The 24,296-nt window shown below is 43.5% G+C and overlaps 1 protein-coding gene across 4 annotated transcripts in view; it reads left to right on the top strand.

Moving 5' to 3' along the window:
• The window catches only part of FERMT2 (FERM domain containing kindlin 2), a 375,557-nt gene that overhangs the window by 114,136 nt on the left and 237,125 nt on the right, over positions 1 to 24,296 (top strand). The gene's annotated exons all lie outside the window — the stretch shown is intronic.

Below are 24,296 nucleotides of genomic sequence, written 5' to 3'. Positions count from 1 at the left end.
GCTATGACGATGCAGGGACAAAAGCCAGCACAGCTGGAGGAACTGTAGTAAACACTGGGATGTGCACGGGGGCTGGGGGGGAACTACGGATCCCACCACATCAGGGACCACAAAAGAGCCGTCCGCTACCTGTAAGGCAGCAGTGACAAATCTTTAGACAAACAGGAAGGTGAGCAGGACGAACTCTAGCAGTAATTACAGCTGTCACAAAGGAACCTCCACAGCTGTAAAAAACAAATTGCTACAGAAGCAACTACTGCCATCACAACTTTGACTGCAAATGTAGTGACCGACCCCACCATGGCAGACACCAGCCGGAACCACATCTACGCACACTGCAAAGATCAACCATGGCAGGAACAGCAGTAGTCACAACAGCCACAAATTAAACCACAGTGTCAACGAGAGCTGCACCCTCCACAGCAGCAAACATAATTGCAATAGTAGTTGCACGCACAGGAAGGACTACACCAGTGACCACTCCTTCCACCACCGCATGGGCCTGTCAACATGTCTGACTCCACAGCGGAGACAGCTGCAGCAAACACAACTGTAACCATAGATTATTCAATAACTGACACAGTAGCATGGACCACAGCCGTTACTTTACACCAAAGATGTTGTCAAGGCACCTGTATGAAATTTGATTCCAGAAGATCTCCAGGTGGCAGTATCCCTCCTAGTAGAATACCTCCATCCTCTTTGAATGATTCAGATTCTTGTATGCCAAGAAAGCATAGGCAAGTTAGATCTATAGCTTCAAGATCTCTTTTGCACTTGGTTAATATACATCTTCCTACATTTCTGTATCACCAACTGGGTCACCGTTGAGAGTATCCCTTGTGGATGACATTGTCACTTTCCTGCTCTATTGTGATGAACCCATAAGCATTACCAAGACCTCTTTTTACTTTTGCTGCCATGTTTACTAGGGTTGGTAAAAGGGGGAGAATAAGTGTTCCAACAGCTATATATTAGTAATATTTGATGAAACTTAGGCAGACATCAAACGCATCAGAGGATATCTATTCATGTTGTACATTTTTAACAAGCATCAAATACTTTGAAATTGTTATGTATGGCGACCAACAATCAATAAGTATCAAGACAATCAGCACATAATAAAAAATGAATAATCATGCAGTATAGAGGACAGTGAATGACCACCCTTTACCAATTTTAAGATGCAGTTTGATATGAAATTAAATAACAATTTGACTTGGGTCAAAAACAGATTTGCTCACTGTAATGCATAAGATCGTATGGGCTTTTTAGTAGCATTGGAACCTTACTGGATAAAAAGACTACACAGACCTAATAAGCAACAGGGGTTCTGTGACTTTCCCCTCAAGGAGGGTTTGTTATGATAGAAGTTTGAGCCAAGCTTTATTTCCCATATCCTGTACAAATCCCGTTGTGATTACAGGGCGTCCTTGAGTTTTTTTTAAATTGGTTTAAGTTATGTATGGTGCTCAACAAAGTGTTCTATGTCTATTTAAAAAAAAAAAAAAAAAGGCAAAACGTGGGTAGATTAATCTCTCATAATGTGGTAGAATTGGCAGTAGACACATTCCTCAGTGACCACAGTAGAAGCAGCTATTTATCTGCTAAAGAAGTACAAGCCATTTCAGGAGTACCAGGACCACAACTCCCAAAAATAAGAGTCTCTGGTAGCTTGACTGGATGCGTTTCCCTGCTGCTCCCCGATAGCTGACAATTCAAAGACATCCAGAAGTCCCCGAAATAAGCTATTTAGAGAAATAAATTCTCCTGCAAAAGGAGGCATAGACTCCATGAAAGAGGCTAAACAGCAGATGTTGATGGCGTGGCCTCCTTGTTTGCCAAAATGGCAGAGTGGGGTGTGGCTGTGATAAAGCTGCACTGGGTTGGATAAAAGATTGGCAAGGCCTCTGAATGTTGCATCGTAGAGGGCACTGATGACTGTTTTGTATTGGTGCCCACCTTGGGGTTAGGAGCAGCACTTGGATCTGTTAACCTTGTTGCCTGGAGACTTCTTTGCAGGGAGGAGGGAGAGGTGCAGCAACAGTCCCTGAGGTGGTTGCAGTCACTTGCAGGTGATCCTTGAGACAAAGGAACAGTTCGCTGCACACCATTTGGTTGAGGCCTGCAACAAATTGGTACATACTAAACAAGAGTTTGGAGTGAAAAAGGTGCCTGTAGAGAGGTCTGGGAAATTTGTTGGCTCTACTTGGATTAGCTTTGGGCTCATGAGAGAGAGGCAGCGGCCCCTGGAAGGAGTGATGCTTGGTACACATTCCTGCAAATGTTTTGAGAATTTACAGGTTTAGTGGTTCTTTTTCGGGGCTGTCTAAATAGGTGGCGAAGTACCATATAAAAGCCTCTTTACCTGGAGTGTCAACTGGGCCTGCTGACTGAATTCTGCCTAACATAACCTCTCAAAAGGGTCTTCTTCCATATCCCTCTGGCCCTTAGTGGCAAATAAAAAACCCTTGTGCAGGGGGGATATGTTTTTTTTTTTTTTTTTTTTTTTTTTTTTTTTTTTTTCTAAACCTCCAGTTTCTGGTATGGCAACTACGGAAGCTGACCTGTGGGACTGACCCCAGGCCTTTAAACAAGAGCTTGGGGAAGTACTTTATGAAAGGCCAACAAGTCTGGAGGAGCTTTCATCTATCCTGGGTATGAAAATTGATCTCCGACTATTTGGCACTAGGATTCTAGACAATGAAGACAGGATGGGGAGTGTAGAGTTTTTAAAGATATCTGCAGCAAGCCACCTGAATGTTGCGGAGGCCTATCTCCAAGCATGTGAGAACTGAAGAGTTTGAAAACTGGTCATGTTGAGATATTCTGCTTTTGACGTCTTAATGGGGGAGCTGAAGGGTCAGAACTCTGTAGGTTCATAGAGGACTGGTTTTCATTAATGCTGGGTAATGGTTAGTGTGAAGTACGACTTGACTTGACCAGTGTACCTACAGGGGCAGAGGAAGTCACCAGAGTCGAGACAGAATTGTGCAAAGTTCCACTATTTCTTTGAGTATAAAAAGGTGCTAAAGGCCTTGAGGCAGATGAATGAAATCTTTTTTGCCCCGATTGCATGTTTGTGGAAACAGAGCAAGGAACTGCAGGCCCTGGAGTTTTAAAGGCTGAGAGGCAGAATATAGTAAGGGCCCTTCAGTGGCCAAATTGTGTAAATTGATGTTATCACGGGTCATCTTAGGGTTCTGTGAACAGAGCTGGGCTAGCATTGATTTACTTGAACTCATTCATATACAATGGGTGATGAAGTTTGGGGCGCATCTGTCAGGGTTGCTGTGAGGAAACCGAAGGAATAATCTAAAGATTGTTGATTTCAAAATGGAGATATACCATTGATTATATTAGCAAATTTGGTGAATTTAGAAGATACTCTGAAGCCTTCTACTCTGCTGATGACCTTTATGGCTATTCGCACTTAGTATGTCTCAGAAGCCTAGCCTTCTGAACTATCAGAGGAGCAGAAGGAGGAACTTGATGCCCCGATTTCAGGCTGAATCAAGAATTCAATCCATTTGTTGAAGAGGAATAAGGCCAGTTTCGGCCTCAGTTGGTTTGTAGCCTGTTTTTTGTTCAAATTGTTAATTGTTCAACTTGCGCCCCAAATTGTAATCCCTAAACCGGATTTAAAATCCAGCAGTAGTCATACGCGCTTCCCAAGACGAATCACGCCAGCGTCACAGGCGGATATGACCTGTCCATGGAGGCACAGGCCTGAATCCTGACTGCTGGATACTTGGCAAATTCGCCACCCTGTAGCTATAGATCATTCTCCTTACTCTGTAGCGCACCAAACTTGTGCATGTATCAACCTTATATTCCTTGACAAATGTTTGTAGCATGCATTTTTAGAGGGTGATCACCTCTCTCAGGCCACAGCCCTTCCATCTTGACTATCTGCTAGGGCGGCAGTGAGCACCCACGATGCGGCTGCTTGCGCCTCAACGACTCCCTCCATCGTGCTACGGTCCTGACGACACTTCAGTCACTCACTAAGTACTTACAGCACAACACTACGGGCAACATAGACATACGTGTGGCCTGGAACATGCTCAAAGCGGTAATTGGGCTCACTTCACTCAGCAGAGAGCAAAACTCGAGTGTGCATGCAACCTCATAAAATTTCAGTTATCCTCAGAATTAACAACTCTTGAACGGCAAGACAAACATTCCTCATCCAGTAAGCTCTGATGCAAAGTCCTAACAGTCTGAGGCTAACTCCGTTCGCTAGAGTTCGACAAGGCCCACTGTTTCCTGATCCCTACAGGTGCATGTTTTCATGATGGGGTCAACAAATCTGGCATCTTCCTAGCTCATAAATTGGGAGCCCAACGGGCACGCTGTCACAGAGGGAAAGTCATGGTGGGTGACGTGACTCACACTACGACAGAGTGCAAGCTGCAGGCCTTCCAGTCTTTCTAACCGTCTCTTTATATGGCTCACTAGTTTGATGTCTCACATATGAAGGCATTACTGGACTCAGTTGCCCTCCTCAGGCTCTCTGAAGATAGTGGCCGCACCACTGACATCCCCGTTAGAGGCCAAAATCCTAACGGCAATTGGCAAACTTGTAACTTCTAAAGTCCCAGAGGAGTCTCCCAGATTAGCCTTCCAGACTTGCACCTGACTTCCCAGGGAGGATGAGTTTGGGGGACCCACACCTATTCGGCTACTATCAAACTTCCCAACTATGTTACGTGATCTAATAGCTTAATTGGAAAAACAAAAAACTCCAGTGTTTAGACCAAAACCTAGCTTCCCGACTGATTGGCGAGATTCTATGTGTTCTTAAACACTTGAGGTTCCTACATCTCCCCAATCACTAGAGCTACCCAGGGTCTTACATTGCCAAACCTCCCCACCCCACATCCTAGACAAAATTCTGAATTTATCCCAGGTCAGGGGACATGGACCTTTTCATATTTGATGAGAAAGGATGCTTTTGTCTCCCCTGTTTCTTCGAGGGAGACCAGATCCAAAGTTCTTGAGGAATCCAAGCTTGTCTACGGACTCCTGGAGACTGAGCGATTTCACTATGTTCAGCTCCATCACTGGATCTCCTATCCTAGTCACGTCAGATGCAAGTAGACCGCTCACCCCCTTCGAGCTCCATCTTCAAAGCCTCACTTCCGCTGAAGCATTTGATCGCCATTATTTACAGCATCCTTAATGCCCGTCCATCACCACCCAAGGTGCTGAACCAGCTACACTGGGACAGACATCCAGCTCACTTTCTACACCAAGCATTGAAGGAGTTATAACTTCTTAACACTAACTTTGCCAGACAGCACAGGGAAGGAAAGCCCTCTCTCAAATCTTGTACCACTGGCATCTCACGTCCCATAGACTACACACCATTAATGCATCCCACTCTGTGGCATGCTGCTGCAGCAACACCAGCACCCTCTTCCACGTTCTATGGTCTTGCCCTCCGTTAGAGACTTTTTGGGATGCTATATTCCAGGCTGTCTCCCAGATCTGGGGTAGCAAACTTGACAGACTCAGACTTTGCTCTCTTGGGAATGTCCACTGAGGACTTTTACCCACTTCATTCCACTGTGGGGTAAGCATATTTTCTACCTCTTTCTGACCTCATAACAGTTGACCCTCTCCTTCTGGGGAAAGCCCATCACTCCTACATACAAATTCTGGCTTCATGACCTGTGGCTCCTATTGATTCATGAGACTAATGCACACAATATGGTAGATAAAAACCCTGCTTGTTCACAAACTCTGGGATCTGGTTCTTCTCTACTTTAACTCTGGCTTTCAGGGCAGGACGTTCCCTCAGAGACTTTATGCCCTGGACACAACACAGCTGTCATGCTGTGGCTTTCCAGACACTCTAATGAATAGGTTGTAATGCTGTAATGCCAGTGCTAATGGTGTGGGTATGGGGCAGAGAGGGCTGTTGCCAATCACGTTGGTCAACAGTTATTACAAGTACTGTGAAACCACAACAAAAAAAAAGAATAAAACAAAGACCTGCAGTAGGGAACCTTTTGTAGGCCCATAGCTCACCACAGCCAATATCTATATGCCAAACGTTATTCTAAGATCTGCACTATTAGGGTTTTAGTTTTAGCTTATCCCATCCGGACCACATGGTACTTATTGCTTCTTGACAAACACAACATCTGTTCAAAGAAGCCTATTGTAAAGGTATAGAGGTTTGATGTCACTTGAGGCAGTAAAACATTTTGTAAAGCTTAATAGGGTTTTAGTGGAGATAAGCATGGACTCGGGCTGTAGCACAATGGTCTGAACAATTTCTCATCTTACTGCAAAAATCTCGTTCAATGAGCGTCTCTCTAGGACCTTCAGTTTGTTAAGGAGCATCCATCGAGGTTCCCTCTTATCACTCCAAATCAAATAGCAGATTACTCAGCTACTCCTGATGCTCCCTGAATTTCTAGGGCCACCTGGACACTGTTGTGGTGTTTACGGAGGTGACCTGAGTATTTTTGCAGTCTTCGGGCTCCCTGTAGCACACCTTTAAGCCACAAGGATCTTTAAGGACCTACAGTCAGGTCATTGCTGGCTGATCTATCCTCTATGAGCTGTTTCAGGTTCACACTGACTCAGATGCCCACTTCTATTCTGGCTCCAAGACCTATGCTGGCCCTTTCATCCATGCTAGGTCCAGCATTGCCAGCACCAGAGGTCGATCTCTTGCTGACCCCAGTGTCTGACCATGAGCCAATTTGGTCTCCACCTTGGCTGAGGTTGTGCATTAACTCTTGTGCACCTGGTTCCTGTATGGTCTAATTTAGACAAAACCCTTCCTCTACTATGGAGTCATTTTCAGAGGCCCAATCTTTTTGGCTCAGGTTCTGACCAGAGCGTATCACCACCTGATGACTGATCGGGATGATTTACCTGACCACTCTCCTTTCCCCACTCTTCCGGCATGTGGCGTTTCATTTTTATAAAATATCTACTAATTCAAGGAGCACAATACTTTAGAAATCGGCTTGTCACTTTTGGTCCAATGCATTGTAGTAACATTATTGCAGTGTTCTCATTTTAGCTTTGCTTTGATAATAGCCTCTCCGGTTATGCTTATATTATGTCAGGGTTTGTGTTTGTAAGTGGGGCCCAGTAGTTCCAAGATTAGAATGCCCTGTGAGTCTGGGCACACCTACTAACTTCTGTATTGAAGGTTATTCACCACCACCTCTCCAGTCTCTTCTCAAACTAGAAAAAGTTGGAAGTTCACTCCAGACCAGTTTTACAGGGTGAGGCGTGCATTCATGCAGCATGCTCAGAATGAGCAACTATAACTTAACATGTATTTGTGAAGCATATGTTTACTTTAGGGTCTATTGGTGCTGAAATTGTTTTTGTTGGCCAACTCAGTAATACGTATTTTACTGTCCTCAAAAGGAGGAAAGGTTAAATGGTCCCAGTGGGGTTAAAAAATGTGCCCATGTTTGTTTTCACATGCAAAAATGAAATTCACAAAATAGCTAGGAGTACTGCTTCCTCAAATACTTCCTAAAAGTCTTACATCTGCCCCTATCCCAGGACATAGATCTGCAGGTGCTCTTTTGTCTTTCATTATGAATTGGGATCCTAACTTATTTTAATTTTGCCTACTATGTTACACTGATTATTCCCTCAATGTATGCATTGACATGAATGAAACACATTTTGCAAACACGTGCACATTTTTTTGCAAATTTTAATTGTACATTTTATTTTGAAAATAAAAAATCACTGCTCTTGCATGGTTCAGCACGTGATAATGGAGAATGTTGTGAGCATTAGAAAGAGCCTCAAATTAACTCTTGCAAACAAATGTCCATGTTTTTGTTCTGGAACCACGTCAGTTATGCATGTTAGGCCCACATCTCACTTTAGTTCCTTACAGTGCTGGCCCTAAAAGTAGATGCTTTGCAATAATGAATCATATGTGCAGGTTTTAACCATTTACTGGTACTAATAGAATTGTCGTTTTAGTAGCAGACATTCTTTCACAGATTGGTACTGTAAACTAGCAACCAAATAGTTTGTGCTTCAGGGGGCTGGGCCTGCTTGTCCGTCATACAAAGTCAACTTGAAAACTTGTTGTCCTTGACTCCCAAAAATATGTCTTAGGTGTAGGGCAATAGGAATGCCATATCCCTGGGACTGTCAGCATTGACGTGGGCTTGATGACTTGTTACAGGGTTAATTTCCCCTTTGGAGGAGAGTGTTTCAATTACTGTAGTCTGTAGATATGTAGCTGAGGTCCTAGAACTACTGCAGCCTTCTATGGAAGTCATGACAAATATCCTTACTGACGTTTTCCACTCTGTACCTGCCTTGTCTGAACCCTTACTTCCATATAATAAAGCCTTTAATGATATCCGTATGGACACTTTGGCCAAGCCTTGCTCTTGTTCACTGGTAGCTAGACAGCGCAGACTGGTACCTGGCGACTTAGATTTTCCTAAACTGTATCTCACCCCTGAGAGTTTAGTAGTCCAGGCTTTCAGCAGCAAAGTGAAACCTAGAGTGTTCCCCACAACAACTGACTGCGATGAAAATGATAGGTCGGTCAATATGGTCTGGTATTAGGGTCTTTAGAAGGACATCCTCTGGGCCTATGAGATCTTACCGACAATACTGGAGGAGTTTTGAGCCTCTTCGGTTCAAACCAGTCAGGATGTCCAGCATGCAACCAATTGGCTAATATAGGCTGGTCTGGATAACTACTAATTGCTTGGAGTGAGCAAAGATACTAGTGTGCTGCCCAGTGGCAGATGTTGATGCGATCCACTGTTTTCTGGAGATGTGCAGATGTCTTACAGGTATGCCTTTTTTATTGCGCCCACTATTTGGTGAAAAGGCTGATTTGGCCCTGGAAGGCTTTAAGGAAAGCCATTACTCATTCCTTGGACCCTTCTTCTCCAGCTCAACACTTTCTTTCAGTTTCGGTCCTTCCCAGGCTACTCCAGAAGGCATTTATACAACACCAGGGACCTGCAACCACTTACATTTTGTGGACAGGGATGAAGTAGATCTCACGGAGGTCACCAGGGACACCACTCCTCTCAGTCTTCTGCCCCTGCGGTATCAGCCCAGGTGACTTTAGTTTGGTATTAGTGGCTTACAGTCACTTTGTGAAAGAAAGGGTCAGACATTTTCTCCAAGGGTGAAGGGTCCTCAGAACATCCAGCAGGGTTGTGGCCTCCTGTTTCTTTTTAAACCATCCCAGCTTCCTTCAACTTCACAGTGGCTTTGAGAGTAGCCACTATGCATCTTGCTGCAAGAGGTGGAGGCTCTACTGGAAAAAAGGGCCATCAAGAGCACGAAGACCTCGGAAATAGGGCTGTTACTCTTCCTATTTCCTTGTGCCAAAGAGGGACCTGATACCTTGGTCCTATTTTAGGTCTTCACGCTCTTAAATCCATTGTTTGGAAGGCTAAAATCAGAATGCTTACACTAGCCCAAGTCCTGTCTGACTTGGATCCTGGCATCTTGATGTTTTCCTTGAACCTGCAGGATGTGTAGCTTCATGTGCCTGTCCTGCACTCCCACGGTGGTGATGGATCTGTTACTCCTGGACTGAGGAGATCTGGAAGACCAGAGAACTCTAGTTTCTGACAGAAAATCGGTTCTACATAATCTTTTGGAGTGGCTGGCCATCTGCCTGGTATTGAAGGCCTTCTTGCTGTCAATCAAGGGAAGGCTGATGCAGGTTCTGACAGACCACAGGACCACCATGTGGTACTGCAACAAGAAAGGTGGAGTAGGGTCCTGTGCAAAGAGGTACTATGCTTCTGGAGTTGGCTAGAGTGTCAGAGCATCTATTTGGTCTTTAAATGCTAGGTAGGACAAGCTCTGCTGGTGGAACTTGGTTGGTCAGGGATGTCGTGGACTCTCAAGGTGTTGTGCGGGACATCTTTCAGCTGTGAGCAGAACCCTGGTTTGGATCATTTTGCCACTGTTGAAAGTACAGTCTCAAAACAGTTTCATATTGGAGTTCCCAAGAACATGCTCTTTCTGAAACGCATTCAGGCTAGAGGGGGGACTCCTGTGGGCCTTTCTGCCTGTTTGATAGAGCCTAAATAATGTCACTGCTCACAAATAGGACATAATGCAGATGTGGGAAAGAATCCTGTTGGTTATTTATCTGCAGCACTGCAGAGAGCCTGGTACACTTCAGGCCAGCAACTCTGCCAAAAGAAATAAACACACAATATAAATATGTTCAAGACACCATTTGTTATAATTGGAACAGGTGAGTCAGGAAACAAAAATATCACAGTAGGTTCCTAACAGACTTACCACTTTTGGACTTCGTAATTTGGACAACTAGGTGTAATTACCTTTTTGTGATCTAGATTTCATAGGTTGGTTTGTCTTCTTCTCGGAACCCAAGCAATAACCATTATACATAATACATTAATAATCCTATAACAAAGAAAGATGTAAGAAATGCATTTATTTTTCTACTGTTGCTGGGAGTTTCAAACATATCCAGCAGTCTGAAACATTTATTTTCTTGTAATAGGCATTCATTGTCTGTATAGGAATATTGTCTTTATATTTCTCATGGTGATGATCATGTAATATAGTAGATGATGTAGGCCATATAACTGGCATCAATAGCTCATAATGAATTTGGCACAGACTGTATAGGAACACATTAAAATGCTAATATCATAATACAAGCAGATTTAGTAAAAATAATTCCTTGTTAGTTCTTTCAACTTCTTTTTTTCTTTTGCCATCCATTATTTCCCAAAAGCATTTAGATATAAGGCTTATAGAGGTTTCTAGCATTTGAGTCCTTTATAATTTTTGTTTAATTCCTTATGGTTCCTTTTCACTTTGACCTTGGTTAACATCAGGGTTTGTCAGTATGCATCGCTTGTAGTTAGTCTGGTCCGCGTTCAGACTGTTCTCGACATGTGGATGCAGATGCTCTCTTCACATGAGCGGCATAAATCCAGTATTTATAATTAGTACATCTTACTCCAGTGTTGTTGACCAGCAGAATCTATACCAGACCTTTCCACCTCTGCTGCAGACAGTTTGTTGTTTGAGAAAGTTTCACTAGGACACACTCACTAGGCTTGAGTTCATGCCCCGGGGTCTGCAGAGGTTCCAGCAAGGCTTCCTTCACTTGCAGGTGCAAAAGTTATACTTGCTTAGTCAGGGCAATACAATAGTCTCTTAGCGATTGATTTGACAAATGTAATGTTGTAGCATTTTGGGGAGCCCTCCAGGCAGACATAAGGCACCCTGTGACGATTTCATGGGGCTCAGTTTGCTGGTTGAACTTGGTAGACTGAGCATACTCACAAGTGCCAGCAGCAGTGCATCCACACGTCTGTGTTCTTCCAGTGCATTTTCACAATTTTGGCTTTCAGTATGCCACCTTGCTTCTTCACTGCACCCGCTGCTTGCGAATGATATACACAACTGAAAGTCTGCTTGATGGCTTTGATCACCCAGTTCTTCACTTTGTGTGGCAATAGACTATTTTTTTAATTATTTTTATTTTTTATTTAACAATCCTACTTCAGGGAGCCTTACCATGGGAAAGATTTCATTCAACGAGTTCTTACCAACACTCATGCCATCATTCAGCTTAATGGTGTTGGCTTCTGTGTAGTCTGAAAACAGACTACCACCACTACATACCGATATTTGTTTGGAGGCTTCCCAATATACTTAGTCTGCAAATGTTCAAAAGGAGCCTCAACTGATACAAAATGTCCTCTTTCCGTTGATATTCCCTTTCCAACATCATGAAGTCTACAAGTCATCCATGATTCAAAAAAAAAATCCGGCACTGTTCCCCTACTTGTTCGGTTTTTGTTTTTGTTTTTGTTCTTGACATTCATCTGGATTTTGAGAAGCATGTCTTCAGATAGCACGACCATTCACATGGGCCAGTTGGGTCTCTATTCTTAGTGATCCTTTGGGATATTCCTGGCACAAGCCTCTTGGCTTCCTCCCACCGGTGTTAATATAATCACACTTGTTTCTACTACTTCCTCAGCCTTATGACATCTCTCTCTTCCCCAGCCTTGAGAAAGCCCTGGCTTACGCGCCTGCGGGGCGAAACACGTGTTGGCTGGCCTAATTCATATATCCTCTTGGATCTCTGTGTGTTCACATTTTCACTACGAATCAAATGTTTTCTAAAATAAAATTGGATTTGGAGCAATATTGACACTATCTCTAGCCCTGTTGATGAACGCGACATATCTTCAGATATTCGGACACTGAGAAATAATAACTGCATTCATAAAGTGGGACCTCATCACTTTTTTTGAATCATGTTTTCCCATGGAGGACTAGGGCCCAATGTCCTCCGGTGAAGTTCCCACGTATTATAATATTAAGGGGCATTTGTATACAGGGAGTTTTGTGGTTTTTTGGACCCCCCTTTTTTTCCTTTGGTACAAGTCATCCATGTTTGACATACAGGTTCTGCATGTTTGTGAAAGTTCTTCTTGTACCAAAACGGAGACGTGCCTGCACATTGCGTCCTGCCCCAAATGGACGGGGCTGTGCATGGTTCGTGCCATATGTCAAACCCATACATCAGGCAATCTTATTCTTCTCCCAGGTCCCTCCCAAGTATCATTAAATAATGTTCCTTTGTTTTTCCATTTTTGTATCTCCTGGTAGGGTTGCTGACTTCTGCAATTCTTGAGGGTTTGGGTGTACAGGATCAGTTGTCAATACATTAACACGATGAGACATATAATTAATGCATTTAACAATTTTACAATGAGGGGTCCATTTTTTTTTTTGTTTTTTTTTTCTCTCATGGATGTGAGAAACCATATTTCTTGCCACAGCGCTTCAAAGCTATAGGCTACTCCGAATACATACTATCGGTATACACATTTACTATCAACCCTTTGCTTAGTTTACATGCTCTAGTTAATGCACTGATCTCTGCTGCTTGTACAGATATTTATACAGTTTTAAAAGTTTCAACAAATGTTTTTACTGCGGTAACTGCATATGCAGCAGTAGCATACCCATTTGGCATTTAAAAACGGGGCACATCTACCCATAGATCCCACCTCTTTCTTGGAAAAGGAACATCTGTTAGATAAATTCGGCCTTTAGCCTGTTCTTCGTTTGAGGACACAATTGTGTGGTATAGCATTTATCCTCTTCAAGTAGGGGCATAAGAGTAGCTGGGTTGAAGGTGGTGCATCAGTGTCAAATAACATTGGGGGCATGCAATTCTAACTCATAATGTGACCATCAAGCATTAATTAAATGATGTCTGTTTTGTTCAAAATCAGATCAACAGCATGTGGAACGTCTTGTATTTGATCATGTATTGTCCCGTCCTCCTTTCTCTCCTTTTTTTAATGTTGCATTATGCCACTTCACCTGTTGGTCCTCTTCATACTTTTTCCATATCTCTGCTGGCCAGTTGATGGAAAACATCTGATCTAAGTCCCTTTGTGTCAGCTGTCCTATCTTTAGTATCCTTTTTGCGTGGGTGTATTCATCTGCATTTTCCCTAATGTTTGGATCGTCTTTAGCGGAAGCTAATAGCTCTGCCTTAGTCCAAGGTGTGTGTCTGTACGTGAAACACAGGCTGCGGAGCATTAAACCCAGGAACCTCTTGCATTGGACAATGGCCATCAATACATACTTGTTTTATCTTTTTAATTGTGGATGCTAAATTAATCAGTAGATGTGGTGCCTCTTCTTCCCTAACTTGGAGGTTGCAAGCCTGGTAATCAGCATCCTGCAGCTCTGTATGCCATATACAAGTTGATTCTATTTTCTTGTCATGTTCCCTAGCCCCATGTTCTTTCAAATCTTGAAATATGTTTGCACACATCTAAAACATGATTTTTCAGGATAAAAGTAACTCTCCAGGGAACTCTCTCTTTTTTTGTTTTTTTTATTTTTGTTTTTGTTTTTTTAATAATCAATGCTGTTGCGTATCACATTGGCTGAGCAGTGAACAACACAGTACCTACTAATCTTTTAGATCTTTATTAGGTTGTTTGGAGAATCAACCGGTATAATTAATTAATGTTGAAGTTTTAGATTGTACAGGTGATTCACTTCCATCTTTCTACTATCTATTTTAGGCTGTTCATATGGAAGGGGATGCATCTGTTCATTTAGTAACCCATCTATGATTTTTTTTTCCTTGCTTTGGCTCTCGCTCCGATGGTGCAGAAGGCCTGGTTGGGTTACATTTTTCTCTTAATTAATCCTATCTTTCTTGTTATTTTCGTTGATCCCTTATTTCCCTGGACACTTTTGTTATTCTTTTTCTTATCTTTTTACCATGGCTTATTTTACCAATCGCTCCCTGGCATAGTCCTCCTGTGTATTCAATATTTCAAATTGTGTTAATCTTGTTTTTTTTCTTCCCTAGTGAATATAATGTCTTGCAAAGGTAATCTAATTTATGAAAGGCAAATGTGCCTGTAGTTGGGATTTTTCCGAGTGTAGTAATTCCATTGTTTCAGAAAAAGTCCAGACTTGAAGTCCCTTGTTCATCATTATTTAAAAAACAGGCAGATCTTTTAGCTAGGTTACCCACAGTCTTACTTCTTAGAAACCCCAGCAGTGTGCACAAATCAAGGAAATTTTACATAGTCCGGTAACTTAACATTTTTCAGGGGAGAGCAGGACTCCTAACCCAGTCTACTAGACTAATTGCTATTAGTTTGTTAGTGACACTAACCCCTGTCTGCTGTACAGACAGCTGACTGACTAATATCCGAACATAAAGGAGAAACCTCTGAGATTTCAATCTTGCCCAATCTCGATGCCTACATTCACAATAGTTCAGAGAGAGCAAGAAATTAGCCTTGTGTCTTGGAGTTACACGGTCAGTTCCTCACTTGACGCTGACTCCAGGAAACTCAATCCCCTCTGGAGGTGTACACATCAGACCTTGGAGGAACAAAACTGTCCCCTTGACTGCGGTGTAGAGAGTCAAACTGGACTGATTCAGTCTAGCTCAGCAGTACACTCCAGTTTGATAGAGCGCAAATAATGTTCCTGCTCACAAATGGAACAGAATGCATATGCGGAAAAGGATCTAGTTTATCTGCAGCGCTGCAAATAGCCTGGTACACTTCAGACCAGCAACTCTGCCGAATGAAACACGCACATGAAATATGTTCAAGACCCCACTGATTATAATAGAAATAGATTAGTCAGAGCACACAAAATATCACAGTTGGTACAAACATCCTTAAAAAGATGTGGCTATACATGTTCCTAACATTTAACACTTTTGGACATCTTAATTTTAGACTTCTTGTCTTTCCTTCATTTTATCAAACATAAATTAGAAAAGGCCTAATCGGAGACTTTCCAGGGTAAGAACACACAACTCCGCAGAATTTTTCCTGCGGCCCTCAGTTGTCCTCTCCTGCAAAACAAGTGTCTGGAACATTTGGAGGTTAGCGGTATGTGAACAGATAATCATTTCTCAGAAAAAGAACAGATCAACTAGTGAACGGGAATAAGTAAAACTTGACTGGCACAAAATAAATAAGAGCTGCATGAAACATAAAAATTACACTTTCTTTTGTAAGCTTAACCCCCACCACCCCCCAATCCCCCCCTCCCCCTTTCCTGCGTTCTGAAGATCAGGAATGAATGGAGACAAGTTATCCTAGTCATTCTGGATTGGGCCAAGAGTGTGGTACCAGAAACTCCTGGCATCTCCCCCTCAGATCTTCTGTTGTAGCAGCAGAGATGGATTCTGCACCATAGGCTGCACAATATACACCTACATGTGTGAAGATGGAACAGTGGCAGTTCATTGCTAAGGGTTGTGTAAGTCATCATGCCTCTACAAAGTCCTGTCCCTTTGGCCACTGGGACAAATATGTCACCTGGTGTGGAGCCAGTCAATATATTGGCTGTTCTCTTGTTTGTTTTGCCTTTGGCCCAGCAAGGTCTTGCAGTGGTTGCCACTAAATGTTATATGCTGGTCCAACCATCATTCTTTTAATCTCCTCTTGTGATCCAGTTTATTTATTTTTATTGCAGCAATATCATAACCAAGAAACAATGTCCAGTAGAGTCAAAACGCGGGACAATTTGCAGCTTTCTCCTATGTAGAGCTTGTAGTAGGTAATAAAGATTGCAAATGTCACCACCATTTCAACAATGTTTTCTGCTCCCAAGGGCAACCACAATTTATGTAGATTTTCTTTTCAGCCACTGTGCAATAGTCTGTGCTCCTGAGCCATTGAGAAGCAGTGCTGCTGTGGGATCCCTCCACTGTCTACTGAAGTCCCATTTGTCCACATCATAACCCAACATCAGGAACAGTTTATGCCCATGAAGACTGTTCCAGTCTTGCTGCATACCCAGTATGTTGCTTCGTTGATTGTGGAAAAGAGAAGCTTATTGCTGTTCTGCAAAGTACAACGGATTTCAGTCCCCTCAATGTGGCTCACAGAGCATTCCCAGATTACCTGCAGAAACATACCATCTGCCATGTTGCACCTCAAACATGAAGGATCATTACTTCGGTCTTGAAGTCTTTCACAGGTTTGAACCTCCATAAAATATTTTCCTCTTATTGGCTTTAAAATACATGTACGTTTGTTAATTTAATAAGCAGCAAGTGTCTGGGATTTGGAATATGTGCAGGCCTGTTCACTGATAATGAGTCAGGTAATGGCCCCTTAATAAGGAGCGAAGATTACCAGTAAATGTGTTTTGTTTTTGTCCCAGTCTATTTAAATTAATGATTGTTAGAACTGACAGCCTTAGGGTGGTCACTCAACTTTTTGCCATATTCCCTCCACTTTTTTGACACTGTTTTTGCCGGTTTTTGGACTCTAGCACTGGCTAGAAGTGGTATAGTGTGCAAAGTGCATATGCTCTCTCCCTTAAAATATGGTGACATTGGCTCGTACCCAATTGGCTTATTTAATTTACTTAAGTCTCTAGTAAAGTGCACTACATGTGCCCAGGGCCTGTAGAATAAATGCTACTAGTGAGCCTGCAGCACTGATTGTGCCTCCCACATAAGTAGCCCCTTAACCATGTCTCAGGCCTGCCATTGCAAGGCCTGTGTGCAGTTTCACTGCCAATTCAATTTGGCATTTAAAAGTACTTTCTTAACACATGGAGAGAGTAAGGGAGAGAAGGATAACTGGGAGGAACACAACCGTACTTATCTCCCTTTGTACATAACCAAAAATCTCTATATATGAATGAACCCCGTACTTTTTGGTGTGGAGTGCTCACAGGAGAAATACACTTAGACCCCCTACCGCTCTTAGTCCTTACTAGGAGAATGCGGATGATGAGATGCTGTGGAGAATTGGAAAGAGGTGGGGGAATTTCCCAGGTAGGACAGTTCCACCTGGGCGGACTCAAACTCACTGTTAAAAGAACAGGAGGGAGTGCGTAAATTTATTCTGGTCTGGAAAGATGTGGGATCCAGCTAACTTAGGGGAATAATAAAAACACCTAACCAGTCACCTATGTAAAGTTAAAATTTAATAATGGTGTCTGTTTGGTGTGGTTAAAAACAAATAATTGGACACCTCCATGAGAACAAGGACTCACAGGGTCACCTATCTAAAAGTCTGGTGCCAACATGTTTCTGCCCTCTGTAAAGAGCCAAGGAAGGTATCTGGGCATTCGTCAGGGCCTCGGATCCCTAATTCTCAACTTAGTGAGAGAGAGCACCTGCTCCAAAACTATGGAGAGTGAGGGAAATAAAATAAAAGGCCTACCTTACACAAGGAAATACCTTGAGGGGGCCTTAGGAAAACGAAGCAAATAAGCAAAGCCAATAAAACAAATGGATTGTAAAACACAACACTGCACAGCAAACCACACACAAACGTGACAGATAAAAAAAATATATATATGTTCATGCTCTGTTATATGTATGGTAAACCAATCTAACGCTAAAGAGAGGTAGAAAATCTTACCCAATCCCTAAAGGCTACTAGCCTCTGACAATAAGGGGACACCCCCCCCTCCTGGATACCAAACACTAAAGATAAACACAATAAAATAGAATGAATTGAGAATGGACTGAGGGGCCATACATATGTGAGAATGACCCAGCGGATACCTACACCTATAAGTAGAAGAGCTGGTTGCAGGGAATTATCTGGGCCTGCAAAAGCTATGTCCCGAGGGCTGGGCAGATTATAGACAAAGAACACAGGCAGAATGACCTGGTAATAATCATAAAGGGAGTAACGCAGCGCAAGGGAGTGCACATATAGTTTCATCACAAAGGGAAAAACGAACAGTACAAGGAGGGTGAGACAACACAGGGAATGTATCTTATCTGTGCATGGAGCTCTCCGATACGGCCACTCACTGCTTCAAAGGGGGTGCTCGGTGTGCGCCCACACCGCCCTCTCCCTGGACCGCTTTCTAGAATGATCCAGAGAAAGGCGGTCTTTTTATTGTAGGCGAAGGTTAGCTGGCGCGTAAAAAGAGCGTCTTTACCGCCGCAAGCCCAGGTTTCTGGTGAAGACCGGTGCGAGGACCGGACGTGCGGCTGCAACGTCGGGTCGAGTGACCCGGCGTTGCTATGGTGAAGCTCTGAGGCTGCTGGGGCGTGTAGTTCCCAGCAGCCGCGTTCGAAAATGGAGCTCCACCGAGAACCAAACTAGAAAGGGAAGGGGGGAAAAGAAAGGCAGGGGAGAGAGGAGAGGGGGAAAGGAAAAGGAGGGAAGAAGGGGATGAATGGAGAGGAGTAAGTGGAGGAGGGGGAAAGAGTAAGCAGGACGATTGGGTAAAGAGGGGAGGAGGGAGAGGGGAAACCAGGAGGATCGGGTAAGGAGGGAAGGGGGGACAGAAAGGGGAGGAGAGTGAAGAAGGCATGAAATGAGAAAGAAAGAGTAGACGGAGGAGAGAAAAAAAGGGAGTAGCAGGATTGGGTGAAATGGGGAGGGGGTTAACTTTAAAAGGGGAGAGAAAGGAGGAAACCAGGAAAGAGGAGGAAACGGGGGGAAAGGGGCTAGAGCAGTGTGGAGGATGCAACCCCTAGGCGTGTTAAAGTCATACCGAGAGAGTGAGCTAATTTTGTGAGCGAAAACCACGGGATCTCCTCATTCAAACCATCAATGTCTGAATGTAATCTCCAGACCCAGCGCTGTTCAAACAAGAATAGTTTCTGTGTCATATTGTTTGTTGTTGGAGGCATTTGCTCAAGGACGGTCCAAGATAAATCTGGGGAATGGTTGCTCATGATGAAATAGTTAGTGAGCTTAGTGGCATCACGTTTACAGTGGATAGTGCTCCTATGTTCGCAAATCCGTGTGCTAACCTTCCTCATTGTCATTCCAACATATTTGAGCTGGCAGGGGCATTTAATCAGATAAATAACATTCTTGCTGTTACAGTTGATAAATGATTTCTGTACCCATGGTGTCTTCAGATCTAGGTTTATCATTGTAGATTTGTTGGTAAACCGACAGACGGCCTGTTGGTGGTGGAAGGTTCCAGAGTGTAGTTTGTTTGGCAGGGGGTTTAACCCTTGGTCTCGTGTGGACCACCATGTTGTGTATATTCTTGGCTCTTTTGGAAGCTTGTAATGGTTGCTGGAAAAGTAGGCATCCAGATGTAAAGATCTTCCAGTCGTCTGATGATTTTCTGGATCCTGTTGGATAGTGGGTTAAAAGTAGTAATGCACACTATTTGTTCTGTATTTGATTTGGTTGTACGTGGTTGCAATAGTTGATCCCTGTTGTTGTTGCATGCTCTTTTATAGGCTCTTTTGACAAGGTGTGTGGGGTAGTCCTTAGCTTGCAACTTAGTGGCCATGTTTGTGATAGTCTGTTAGATTTGAGCAGTTCCGCCATAGACGGAGGAATTGCCCCACTGGAAGGTTCTCCTTCAGGGCCCGGGGATTGAAGCTCTGAAACTGTAACAAGTTGTTGCGATCCGTGGGTTTGTAGTACACCTCTGTAGCCAGGGATCTGTTATTTTCATGTTTGAGTAGATCCAGAAACGGCAGTTGGTTATCGCCTATTGTCATAGTAAAGTTCAGGAAGGGATTGGCTGTGTTAAGCCAATTGGAGAAGGTAAGAACCTCTTCTTTGGTTCCTGTCCAGATCAGTAGAATATAGTCTATATACCGTTTCCATAGCTTGATTTGCTGAAGGAACGGGTTATCTTCGTGGAGGACCACCTATCTCTCAAAATTGTCCACGTAGAGGCATGCCAGACTCGGGGCAAAAGTACAGCCCATCGATGTTCCCCTGTATTTGTAAGAAGAAGCTATCTTCAAATTTGAAATAGTTCCTCATGAGTGCCAGATGTGCTAAATCGAGTACAAATTCAGGGGGGCGTACGTGAATCACCTCTGATTACTTCTAAAAAAATCGCTTATAACCTTCAGTGTTGCTTCCTGGGGAATATTAGTATAGAGCGATTCAATGTCTAGAGTAATCAAAAGTTCTCTAGTTTTGTCAAAGGACACAGAGTTTAGCAATACCAACACATCAGTGGTGTCTTTGAGGTAGGTTGGGATTTTTTTCACTAACGGTTGTAGGAAGACATCCACAAACTGGGCGAGTGGCTCTAAGACAGATCAATGGCAGATACTATTGGTCTGCCTGGTGGAGGGATCTTTCCTTTGTGCACCTTAGGAAGGATGTAGAAATAAGGTATTCTTGGATCTGATTGAATAAGGAAGGCTGCTTCATGGTGGGTGAGCCAGTCATTCTCGACTCCTTTTGTCACAAGGAAGGAGAGTTCTTCCTGGATGTCAGGTGTGGGGTCACGGGACAAGCGTTTATAATGTTGGGAATTTCCCAAACGCTCACATTCGTCTCTGTACATTTTTTGCTGTAAGATTACCGTTGCTTCGCCTTTGTCAGATGGTTTGATAATTATGACAGGGTCAGATGTTAGACGTTTCAGAGCCGTGAGTTCATCCAAGCTCATGTTATGGAATGGTTTATTCAATGTCTCAGTGAGCCCACTTATTTTACGAGACATTTTCGTGTCTCAAAATTCTTTCCTAAAAAAAGTTTTTAGGCGGATTTTGCGGAACAGATCTGCTAATTCTGTTCTGGTTTTGAAAAGATCTATCTTGGGTGTGGGAACAAAGTTAAGACCCTTATTCAGTGCTTTAGATTCAAGATCCTCAATTGTTCGGTCACTCAGGTTGATAATATTGTTGTTACTGCCTGTCATGTTGGTCACTATAGTTTGCTTGTCCCTGGAAGAGTTTCTCGTATCTCGTTCTCTGGGATGTCTTCTCTTGGGACGCCAGTGCACTCCTTTCCTTTTCCCTTTTCCCCTCCCTTGGCCTCTGTCTAAAAAAGGCGGGGGTGGTTCGGGAAATGACCATTGTGCTGGGTATTGGAAAAAGGGTGCCTGATACGGAGTTGGGGGTCCATCCTGAGCTGGCCATCCCCATTGTTGGTTATTGTAGGGGGATACAGAGGTAACACTGGTGGATAATTCCACGTTCCTCGACTTTGTCGTTTGTTGCCTGATGATTCACTATCATTGTCTGAGCTGGTATAATTGCCAGATGAAGTATCGGACATATTGTTGTTTTTAGCCACATAGTCTGGTTTAGTATGGGGTACACTTTCTCCTGGGAAAACCGATTTAGATCTTTCTGGAATTTATAGATTTTTTTGTTGAGTAAGGTATTCCTTATACTCATTCATGTTCTTATTGATCTCCTCTAATTTCTTTTTAAAAGAGAGGCTACTCCAAAAAGATTTCAGGTTATTCTCACTTGTTTTAATCTGTATTAGAAGTGCCTCAGACAGCCTAGTTGCTGTTTTTATAATGAGGATAAGCCAATCCTGTGTGCATTTCCATGCTATTAATGCCCAATCTTTTCTGAACTCAAGGTCTTCTAAGAATATTCGTGGTTCATTAGAGACTATAAGCCCATTAGGAGCTGCGTTGCTATGGAGATACTCTGTCAAGACGGCCCTGTGAAGACGGTCAAGACATCACAATTGATGCCGTGAAGTATGGTTTTTACTTGTGTCCGTTTTAATTCTACTAGTGTATCCCAGTCTCCTAACTGAGAGACTTTTGGAAAGAGCTGTGTTGCCAAGGAGTGAGGGAGCTGACAAGATTGCTGTCACTTCCTCGTCATCGAAGGTGAGTCCCTCTGCCATGTTGCTGAGGAAGCTGAAGAAGGTGTAGGAGAAAAGCTATATAAAAAAGCTTTATAAAAATCTGTAGTGTGAGCGTGCAAACCTGGAGATAAAAGGAGCAAACTTGCTCACCGGAAATAACTCTTGCAGCTATACGGCTGCTCAACTATCAACACATGGAGAGAGTAAGGGAGAGGAGGATAACTGGGAGGAACACGACCGTACTTATCTCCCTTTGTACATAACCAAAAATCACACCAAGAAGTACGGGGTTCACTCATATAGAGGAGTGCTCACAGGAGAAATACACTTAGACCCCCTACTGCTCTTAGTCCTTACTAGGAGAATGCGGATGATGAGATGCTGTGGAGAGTTGGAAAGAGGTGGGGGAATATCACCCTTCATCAGCCAGGCTAGCTTGAATCCAGTGGCACAGTGAGCAAGGGACCCAGGACTGGGCATATCCTTCCCACTTAGGGCAGATTCAAGCTAGCCTGGCTGATGAAGGGTGATACCCTGAAACCGGTCCCCAGATGCTTGTATCTGGTTCAGGGAAGACCTGGCCTGGCAGTTCAGGCTGGACTGTTCACATGGGGAACAGGGTCAAGACTGATTTTGCATATGGCTGGGTCCAAACTGAAATGGCATGGCAAGCAAAAAAACTGATGGATTAAACCCAGATCTGTGACTCGGGGTGAATGTTTGATTTGCTCTGCATTCCGTCCATCATCTGTTGTTTTTGCACTTTCAGAAAGGGAGCATTTCTGTGCAATTAAATCCTTCTGTGCCTTACAATCTACGTCTGGCTAGGTTAGTTGACAGCTCCCTTGTCATTTCACTCGGACATCACCAAACACAGGATGCTCACTCACACCTGCACATATCTGCATACTGAATGGGTCTTCCTGGGCTGGGAGGGTGGAGGGTCTGACACTTACATGTCAAAGGACAGTGGCCTTCCCTCACACAATGGACTGCCAAACCCCCTACTGGGACCCTGGCAGACAGGATGGAACTGAAATGGGACCTTATGCACTTCTAAGCCACACTTTGAAGTCTCCCTCACTTCAATGGCACATTTGGGTATTTAAACCGGGTCCCTGACTCTACCAACTCGGACACTTCTTGACAAGACACTTCCTGGGAAAGAAATCTCTGCCCCAGAACCTGCAACCTGCCAAGAGAAGCTGTCTGGATGCCCAAAGGACTCATAAACACAGAGTATGGGGTTCACTTATAAGATGGAACCGCTGGCAAGGGACTAGCCTAGGGCTCCTCAAACTCACACTGAGTTTCCGTGTCTGGTGCTGTGGAAGATTGTGGTGAGGGAAGTTTCCTTTAGACCACCTAGCCCCAAAGGACCCACCTGACTGCTTTGCTGTGAAGGACTGCTGCCTTGCTGTTCCCCTGCTGCCTTGCTGGCCTCTTGCTCTGCTGAGAAGTGCTCTCTAAGGGCTTGGATTCAGCTTGCCTTCTGTTCCTGAAGTCTCAGAACCAAAAAGACTACACCTCTGCACAAAACTCCTTGTGCGGCTAAAATCGGCGCACAGCCTGCCCCGCGGTGAGAATCACTGCATTGCTGTATGACTCAGCACATCATTCCCTATCTTGAAAGGGGTAAAATCCTTACAGACCATTGGGATCGATGGTTCCCACATAGGGTCACTTTTATATTCACAGCTCTTGATTTGAAAGATAGTTTCTATTGCATAAACTGTACTAAAATAAAGAGAAACACATCTGACCCTGACGTTTTCCTTCCATCAAGGCCAAACCAATTCAATTTTCAAACTGCAAATTCCCTGTCAATATACTATCTCAATAAGAAAAGGAGTGAAGGGCTTTGAGGTCTCTTCCCCAGGAAGTCAAAACAAACTGTCATTGGCTACTAGCCAGGAATCGCAATTGTCAAAACATCTTTTGTGCACCAAACATTTAAGTAAACTCTTTCAGGAAAACCTTGACTGGGTCATAAATGTCAAAATTCTGCACGTCCTCTCAGACAAAGGTTTCATCAAATCATTTTGCTTCAGCAGAAAGCAGCAGCTGAAAAGCTTTGCATCAGGCACTGTGACTTCTGGCAGCAATTATTTGATCAACTGCTAATTTCCTATTTTTCAAACTTCTAAAACTTCAGATAGAACTCCAGTGGCTGGATAATCCTAAAAGTTTATCCAGATCTCCATTTGCTAGATAGACTTTGCAAGGCTGTTGAGC

The sequence above is a fragment of the Pleurodeles waltl genome, chromosome 9 (genome assembly GCF_031143425.1).
Source record: "Pleurodeles waltl isolate 20211129_DDA chromosome 9, aPleWal1.hap1.20221129, whole genome shotgun sequence".
NCBI lineage: Eukaryota > Metazoa > Chordata > Amphibia > Caudata > Salamandridae > Pleurodeles > Pleurodeles waltl.
The sequence above is the reverse complement of the archived record's forward strand: the minus strand, read 5'-3'. Positions and strand labels throughout refer to the sequence as shown.